We start from the raw sequence: 10232 nt of genomic DNA on the forward strand, positions 1-10232 counted from the left end.
TCTTTCTGAAACCTGCTCTCTACTGTGTGGTTTTTGTGGGGAATTTATGAACAAGTTGATTGTAAAAAGGCAAATGCAGCCTTGTCTGCAGTCAGAGAACAAAATATTCTCATTTCACTCTTTATAGTTTCAATATATTGTCTTGAGATCTGTATGCATACAGGAATACCAGCAACACAGACTCAGAAATTCCCCAGACCCTGTAACTATATTTACAGCCTCAAGCCTTCTAACACTGAGGACACATACCAACCCCCTTCATAAATGTAGGACACTTTCTTCATCCCAAAGATCACCTGTACATCCTGCTTTATCTACCAAAAGAGATGTGTGAAATCCTTCTGAGAAATTTCAGAGGAAAATAAATTTGCTCAATTTATTAAAAAGAACTTCATGTTATTATCTTTAATGTTATTATTCCTTTGTTATGGAGCAGAAATAAAAATAATAATTCCTGGTTTTCTACTGCAAAACAAAGCATACCATAGGAAGAAACAAGATACAAATCTATGCAGGGGGAAGAAAGGACATATATGCCTACTAATAAGTGAAACTAAACATAATTTGCCTTAAAGCAAATAAACATTGTTTTTTGTGGCTTATATCAGTAAAGTGACTGCTTTGCCCCTCCAATTTGGAGCATTCTAAACTGTAATTAACACTTTAAAAAATATATTGTAATTGGAGGCATAATAAATATTTTAGGATTGTGGAATAAATTTTCATTCTATTCATTTTCATTATTGGAAACTTTCTTTCCTTTATCCACTCATTAAAATCACATTTGTTTCGTTATTCATTGGTTAAGATCACAGTATTTTTCATTACTTTCATTAGTTTTCATGTGTATTTTCTATGTTACTATTACTAAAAACCAAATAAAGTGCGAACCCTGCAGCAAAAGAAAAAACATCCAAGCAAGTATGGTCTGCCTGGTAAGTACAGAGACCTCCCTACTACTTCCATTGAGTACAGGAGTATGCAGTAGAACCCAGGGGGTCTGTTTGGTTCTTCTTACTAGTTCCTTTCTCCTGAATGACTCTGTGGGCAATTGTGGAATGGCCAATATCCTGATCGCTGCTGAGCATACTAGGCCCTGGCATATGCCAATGACATCACCATGACTTATGTGTAAGTAATTTGGAGTCCATATCTGTTTCTGAATTAAATGGATCAGAATCTATAATGTATTTTTGGACATTGAATTAAATGCACAGCTGTTGATTCCATCCATTGCCAACCTCAATAAATATATATGCGGATCTACATCTTTAATAATTATTTTCTATAGGTGAGATTTATGTTGGATCAACTGTACTAGAGGAAGTGGACTTCTCTGCCTCCTCCACTCGTTACCTTTATTATTTGAAGTATGCAGCAACACTAAAAACTTCTTCTTCTTCTGCATAAAGTGAAAGAAGCCATTCAATTGAAAATAAGACCTGAACACAGTGGCAGTTTTTCTTTAAAGTTATATTTGACTGAGATATTTTGAAAAGATACACTGCAACATAGGCCTGCACAACTTGTGATCTACTAAGCTGACTGCAACCCACCCACTAGCTGTGTACAGCAGCCCACCAGCAGCTTGATAAACCTTCCGCCTGGGGCTGCAAAAATGGGGGCCTGTCTCAAACACAGCAGGCCACAGGATATGGCTGGACTAGCGGGGACTGGCGTTCAGATTGGTAGGTCACAGGTCTGCTGCGCACATTATTCAGTTTTACAGTACAGACTGATGTAACACTTTTTATGTAATTCAACAAAGCCATGAGGAACAGGCATAATATTAGTTATGTGCTTTAGGATATCTTCACTGGAATGGCACCATCATCAAATACTTAATACAGAACATGTATTTGATTAATACAGATTAATAATTAACACACTGGCCTGGTTCACACATAACGCTAACCAATTGTATGGGTTATTGAATTCTCTGTTGTCATGATGTGTGAATGTGGGCTGGGGAATGCTGGGAGTTGTAGGACTTTTTTCTGTCTAAACATGCATAGGGTTGCGCCCTAAATAACTTTACAATTAACTTGTCTAGATACTGCCTCCAGAGTCCCAGGTTTCATTTGACATGCATTTCCTTTATGGTAAACTCTACTGTTTGTTCAAGGAAGTATCAAACAGAGAAGGAAGAGGAGGGATAATATTGATCACTCCTGGATTTCCATGATAGATGAAATATGAGAAAGTATGCCTTCCCTGAGGGAATGTGGCACCAGCCAAGGTGGATTAATATCAAGAACAGGGAAAAGTAGAAGTGGGTACATATTTAATATCTAGTACATATCTCTTTTACTTTTATTTATTTTATTTATTTATTAAATTTCTTAATCGCCCATCTGGTCGGTTACCCGGCCACTCTGGGTGATGTACATCAATATAAACTGTTTTAAAACAATAAAATTTTACATTAAAACATATTTCTAAAAATACCCTAACCCACCCCAAACTTTATACTAAATACTATTAAGTATTTAGTAGGTACCTCCTACTAAAAGGAAGTACTTCTTCACACATCAGATAGTTAAACAGTGGAATTCACTACCACAAGATGATCATTTTAGTTGCTTTTTTCTGAACTTTTTAGTTCCCTTTTTAGGTGCAGCAACCCGAACTGTGTGGTCCAAGTGTGATCACACAATATATTTGTATAACGTAGCTAGATTTCTACAAGTCCCATCAGACCTAGTCAGCATAACTAATGATGAGGAATCATGGGATTTGTAGGCCAAAACATCTGCAGGGCCTCAAGTTGCCCATCCTGATATAGAGCAAGACCAGTCTTGGGGAGGAGTGATGTGATTGCATTATGGTCGTGTAGTGGATGTACATCCCTGAGCTCATAGTAGGTTATGTTATTTTCCTTCAGTTTAGACTTTGGATTTTTTTCTTTCTTAAACGGGCCATTCTTAGACCCTATCCTCTTCAGTCAGACAAGAAGGGGTTAAAACATAATCTTCCTTCTCAATAAAATGTATAACTGTTGTTAGTACTGATTTACAGGTACTAACGTAGATGATGTCATTGGCTAAAATTATTTTAACAACCTTCCTTCAATGTAGCTTACTTTAAAGAACAAAACAAAAACTTCTTGTGACATTTCCTTTAGCATGATGTTGTCCAGATCTAGAAATGAGTCCATAATTCCATGAATTACAACTATTTATCCTTCTTGACCCTAGCTTTCGTCTCAGATATAATGCAGTTCATTCCACTTAGAAGCTACAAATCAACATAAACACCCACGCACTTCTTCCCAAATATGGCTTGACATTCCCTTGTAGACTATACACACTGTACATTTGTCATAAGGCAAATGGTCAAACATGAAAATCTGCCAGCTCTGTACAACAGTTTCTCAGTGATCCAGTCCTGGGAAACACAAGAGTTTGCAGTGAAGGGGTCTGACGTTATAATTCTCCCTTATGTTTTCAGTTCTTTGGCTGAAACATTAGAGAAGCTAGAATTGAGACAGAATGAAAACCTTGCAAAACACAAGCTTTTAAAGAAAAATGTACAAGAATACTTCTTTGTGCGCAGTTGAAGAATTAAAGGGTTTCTGCTTCTGTCTCCCTATCACAAGCACTAATAGCTTGGCTGAATGGTCTTTTCAAAGGAATCATCTTCCATACTTTCTGATGCAACCCTTTTTCTGTTCCACTTGGTGGAAAGAAATATGTATGCAAAATACTTTATTGCTTAAAAAAAAGTAGTTGTGAAGACAACATAATTAGTAGTGCAATTAGTAAAAAAAACATTGAAAAAGGAAAGGCAGTTGTACATCTGCACAGTAGTAACTGAACAACCACTCATGGATTTTGGCTTCCAGTATTGAATATGATGTACCTTCCCTGATTCTTGCCTCATACCCATCTTAAATTATAAACGCTGAAGCCAGCGCAACAGAAAGCATTCCCTCTTGGGAGACCAGTGGGAATGGTGGATTAAGAATCACAAAAGTGATGAAAGTAGCACACCCTTACTGAAGGAGGGGCCCTGCTGCATTGTGGAATGTGCTAGCTGTTCACTTTTCTTGAGGAAGGGGCAGATCTGTAGGCAGCACTGTGCGTGCGTGCGTGCGTGCGTGCAGGCATGTGTGTGTATAGCATTGAAGATCTCTTGCCTTTAGGCCTACAAAAACAGGAGTCAACTCTGCAATACTATAAGCAATTTATGGGTCTATGCTGAAGGATTGGAATGGTTATTAACCAAAACATGCAGATATATAAAGGAGCGCAGTCTGGAAGAAGGGGGCTCAGAGTACAGAACTGGTCTGTAGGTCAGAGCAATCTACCACTGTTAGTCCTTAATAGCTAACTAGTTGGCATGTGTTACTGTTATAAGACATCCTGTATGGTCACTGCATAGTTGCTACCATGTCTGTTTTACACATGGTGGCCATTTAAAAGTTGTATATATAAATGCACATGTAGTCATAGGAAACATGGAAGCTGCAGCAGGTGGGCTGCCAGAGCAGGGGACAGCAAGGTCAACTGATTGGCAGAATGAGTCCTATTGCAGATCAGAGTGCCACAAATCAGAAAAGAGAGGCAAGTTCTTTATATTGAGCATAGATAATTTGAGAAAAGTAGCCAATTAAGGGCACAATTATATGCATGTTTATACAGAAAAAATCCAGCCAGCATGGCTAGCTTCAGAATGCTGGGAGTTGTAGGACTTTTTCCTGTCTAAACATGCACAGGATTGCTCCCAGAGGGAGCAATCCTATCAAGATCAATGGTCGCCTCTGACCCCAGGGGTGACTGCCTATCCAGTGCAAGGCGGGAGGAGTGGTGAGGAGCGGATCTCCTCCTCGCTCCCCCAGTATTGCTTTCGCGGCTAGACAGCAGATTTCGGCTGTCTAGCCACTGGTCCTTGGAGCATGGGAAGCAGTGGTCGGACAACACATAGGATGTGTCGTACCGGATTTCTGACTTCCCCGCCCCTCCCCCAGGAATGCCCTGTTTTCGCCACTCTGCACTGCTTTTACAAGCATGGAGCATGGGGCAGATCTGTGCTGCCTACGAGGAGGCACGGGAGGGGGTGGGGGTTGGTTCTCCCGGAACCGACCTCAGAGTGCAGGCTCCAAGGTCGGTTACTGGGAACCGACCTATCCTATGGCCATCTAGCCACTGACTAGCAGCTATAGGATTGCACCCTAAGTCTATTGTCCTAACAATAAAATGTTTACCTGTTCTATCTCCTTGAGAAAAATGCTGTATTTATTCAAATGTCTTCTCATGTTCACCTTTGCTGATAGTGTAGTATATTATCTGAATTAGTCTGATCCAGGACCCACAAGCTAGATGCGAAGGCAGTATTTAGATGTAATCTTGTTGCAGAGGAATTGGAATCATGGAGAACTGATGCATCTTCTTCCTGTACATCATTGTCTGTAGTGCTTAGGACTAATGGGAGTTGCAGTGAAACCACGTCTGGAGGGCCACAACTTGCCCACCCTTGTGTGCACAGCAATGTAATGTCTGAAGCTGTCCTATGATTCACTGCAGCATCTAAACTGTTCCATGCCAGTAATGTTGTACTGTTTTAAAGTTCCCAGGATCAGGAACTTTAAAATAATTTTCAGAAAAGAACTGCTATTAATTTTCAAATGTCATTACGACCTATAAAACATTACTGCAAATGTACACAGTCCCTAAAATGTGAGGTTTCCCCATCCCCCACCATTTTTCAGTGCAGAAAGGGAAACTATGGAGACATCTACCAGTCCCTGGATCGCTGCCTTGTTGTGGCGAAGGGGCTTGAGTAACTCAGTGAAGCCATAAGCTATGCTGTGCAGGGCCACCCAAGACAGACAGGTCATGGTGGAGGGTTCTGACAAAATGTGGTCCACTGGAGAAGGAAATGGCAACCCACTCCAGTATTCCTCCCAAGAAAACCCCATGGAACGTATCACAAGGCTAAAAGAGATGACGCCGCAAGATGAGCCCCTCAGGTTGGAAGGGGTCCAATATACTACTGGGGAAGAGCAGAGGGGATTTCCAAGTAGCGCCAGAAAGAGTGAAGCGGCTGGGCCAAAGCCGAAAGGACACTCAGCTGTGGATGTGTCTGGTGGTGAAAAGAAAGTCCAATGCTGTAAAGAACAATATTGTTTAGGAACCTGGAATGTCATATCAATGAATCAAGGTAAGCTGGAGGTGGTCAAACATGAGATGGCAAGATTGAACATCGACGTCTTGGGAATCAGCGAACTAAAATGGACAGGCATGGGCGAATTTAATTCAGGTGACCATCATATCTACTATTGTGGGCAAGAATCCCTTAGAAGAAATGGAGTAGCATTCATAGTCAACAAAAGGGTGGGAAAAGCAGTGCTGGGGTACAATCTCAAAAACAATAGAATGATCTCAGTACGAATCCAAGACAAACCATTCAGCATCACAGTAATTCAAGTCTATGCCCCAACCACTGAGGCCGAAGAAGCTGAGGTTGATCGGTTCTATGAAGACCTACAACACCTTCTAGAACTAACACCAAAAAAAGATGTCCTTTTCATCGTAGGGGATTGGAATGCTAAAGTAGGAAGTCAAGAAATCACTGGGATAACAGGCAAGCATGGCCTTGGTTTACAAAATGAAGCAGGACAAAAGCTAATAGAGTTTTGCCAAGAGAACACGCTGATCATAGCGAACACTCTTTTCCAACAGCACAAAAGGCGACTCTACACATGGACATCACCAGATGGGCAATATCGAAATCAGATTGATTGTGTACTTTGCAGCCAAAGATGGAGAAGCTCTATACAGTCAGTCAAAACAAGACCTGGAGCTGACTGTGGCTCAGATCATGAGCTTCTTATTGCAAAATTTCGGCTTAAATTGAAGAATGTAGGGAAAACCACTAAACCATTCAGGTATGACCTAAATCATATCCCTTATGAATATACAGTGGAGGTGAGGAATAGATTTCAGGGATTAGACCTGATAGACAGAGTGCCTGAGGAACTATGGACAGAGGTCCATAACATTGTTCCACAGGCAGCAACTCAATCCATCCCAAAGAAAAAGAAATGCAAGAAAGCCTCAGGCTGTCTCAGGAGGCTTTACAAGTAGCTGAGGAAAGAAGGGAAGCGAAAAGCAAGGGAGAAAGGGGAAGATATATCCAACTGAATGCAGAGTTCCAGCCAATAGCAAGGAGAGACAAAAAGGCCTTCTTAAATGAACAATGCAAAGAAATCAAGGAAAACAATAGAATGGGAAAGACTAGAGATCTCTTCAAGAAAATCGGAGATATCAAGGGAACGTTTTGTGCAAAGACGGGCATGATAAAGGACAAAAAAGGCAGGAACCTAACAGAAGCAGATGACATTAAGAAGAGGTGGAAAGAATACACAGTAGAACTATTCAGGAAAGATCTTAATGTCCCTGATAGCCATGACAGTGCAGTCACTGAACTTGAGCCGAACATCCTAGAGAGCGAAGTCAAGTAGGCCTTAGGAAGCATCACTAACAACAAAGCTAGCGGAGATGACAGTATTCCAGCTGAGCTATTAAGATCCTAAAAGATGATGCTGTTAAAGTGCTGCACTCAATATGCCAACAAATTTGGAACACTCAACAATGGCCACAAGACTGGAAAAGGTCAGTTTACATTCCAATTCCAAAGAAGGGCAAAGCCAAAGAGTGTTCAAACTACCATACAATTGCGCTCATTTCACATGCCAGCAAGGTGATGCTCAAAATCCTACAAGCTAGGCTTCAGCAGTATGTGAATCGAGAACTACCGGAAGTACAAGCGGGGTTTCGAAGTGGCAGAGGAACTAGAGATCAAATCGCCAGCATTCGCTGGATCATGGAGAAAGCAAGAGAATTCCAGAAAAACATCTATTTCTGCTTCATTGACTACGCTAAAGCCTTTGATTGTGTGGATCACAACAAACTCTGGCAAATTCTTAAAGAGATGGGAGTACCAGACCACCTTACCTATCTCCTGAGAAACCTGTACGAGGGCTAAGAAGCAACAGTAAGAACCGGACATGGAACAACCGATTGGTTCAAAATTGGGAAAGGAGTACGAAAAGGCTGCATATTGTCACCCTGCTTGTTATATGCAGAATGCATCATGAGAAACACCGGGTTGGATGAATCACAGGTCGGAATTAAGATTGCCAGGAGAATTATCAACAACCTCAGATACGCAGATGATACCACCCTAATGGCAGAAAGCGAAAAATATCTAAAGAGCCTCTTGTTGAGGGTGAAAGTGGAGAGTGCAAAAGCTGGTTTGAAACTCAACATTAAGAAAACTAAGGTCATGGCATCTGGCCCCATCACTTCCTGGCATATAGAAGGGGAAGAAATTGAAGCAGTGACAGATTTTATTTTCTTGGGCTCCAAGTTCACTGCAGATGGTGACTGTAGCCATGACATGAAAAGACGCTTGCTCCTTGGGAGAAAAGCTATGGCAAACCTAGACAGCATAGTAAGAAACAGAGACATCACCTTGCCGACAAAGGTCCGTCTAATCAAAGCTATGGTTTTCCCAGTAGCAACGTATGGCTGTGAGAGCTGGACTATACGGAAGGCTGAGCGCCGAAGAATTGATGCCTTCGAACTGTGGTGCTGGAGAAGACTCTTACGAGTCCCCTGGACTGCAAGGAGGTCAAATCAGTCAATCCTAAAGGAAATCAACCCTGAGTGCTCATTGGAAGTACAGATACTGAAGCTGAAGCTCAAATATTTTGGCTACCTAATGTGAAGAGAAAACTCCCTGGAAAAGACCCTGATGCTGGGAAAGACTGAAGGCAAAAGGAGAAGGGGACGGTAGAGGATGAGATGGCTAGATAGCATCACTGATGCAATGAATATGAACTTGAGCACACTCCGGAAGAGAGCGGAGGACAGGAAGGCCTGGCATGCTATGGTCCATGGGGTCATGAGGAGTCGGACATGACTTAACGACTGAACAACAACAAACCGGTCCCTGTTATTATAGCATTACTTTGTCTACAGTTTTCCTTCTGCATGTTTATTGTCCAAGAGAGGGCTGTAACCTGGCTTAGAGGAGCCAGTCCCTATGCCTTGCAAGCTTCTGTGAGCTGGCTGGCAACCAACCTAGGGGTGCTTCCAGACACAGGGCTCCTAAGCTCTGCCAATCAAAAGGCATTGTGCAGCAATTCCAGCTTTCCCTCTTAACAGATTTTTGTTGTAAAACAAAAGATACAAGAAGCAGTGGGAAAACACAGGATGATTATAAATGGAAGATGACATGTTTTGGAGCCCCTGTAAAATTCCATGTTTGAGTCAGGGCAATTGCACAGTTAAAGCCTCATTTGGCAGCACCCCAAGTCTAAATACGTGCATCTTTTTCTTTACAAAGAGATATGAAAATAGTTTTCCTGCTTTCACAGAAGTCAAAACCACTGTTAGGTTTTGAACATAGGAAGCTGCCTTGGACTGAGCCATGGGTCCATATGGCCCCAAATTGTTGATACTGACTGGCGGCAGCAATCCAGGATTTCAGGCAGGAGTTTTTCCAACCAGGGATTGAACCTGGACCTTCAACATGCAGAGCAGGTGTTCTACCACTGAGCTAAAGCTTTTAATCTGTGATAACCAACAATGCTTTTGCCCATTTTAAACAAATCCAAGGTTGAAGAAACTTAAGGCATCATAATCTCAGGATATCAATGTTGTTTTTGTACACTAACCCACAAGAATCCAGCAGACTGGCATATGGTTGCAACAGTTTCTGAGAAGAAGGAATTCCTATCTCTGCTTCATGAGTCTTTCCAAAGCCTAAGGTAATGATCATGCAGATCTCAAACATTTGTGTGCCTGTGTAACATATAGTAAAGGTGCCTCTGCCTGATTAAGGGTCCACAGAGTGACACGCCGACCCTTATTTCCCTCCACAACAAAGCAGGAGAATTGTGAGATTATATCCTTTCTGTCTGCAGAGTGCTGTGAAGGGGCATTTGGGAAACAGGAACTTGGAAGATAGCTTATCATTGTGCTATCACCCAACCCTGACTTTGACTAGCACTTATTTTTGAAAATATCAACCAATGATCTGCTTTACATAGGATGGAGTACTTATTAACAGGGACAGATAAACTTGTAATGAATGGAATGCCAATATTTACATATATCACAGCAGGAATTCTGAAAAAAATGTGTGCAAGATTGTGTTAAGTGGCAAAGGGCTCAAACTGAGGACTAGCAACTTAGCTTCTGCACCATCAGGTGCATTTATGT

This window comes from Heloderma suspectum, chromosome 1 (assembly GCF_057233095.1).
Source record: "Heloderma suspectum isolate Gila_16-S chromosome 1, 16-S_ref, whole genome shotgun sequence".
Classification (NCBI taxonomy): domain Eukaryota; kingdom Metazoa; phylum Chordata; class Lepidosauria; order Squamata; family Helodermatidae; genus Heloderma; species Heloderma suspectum.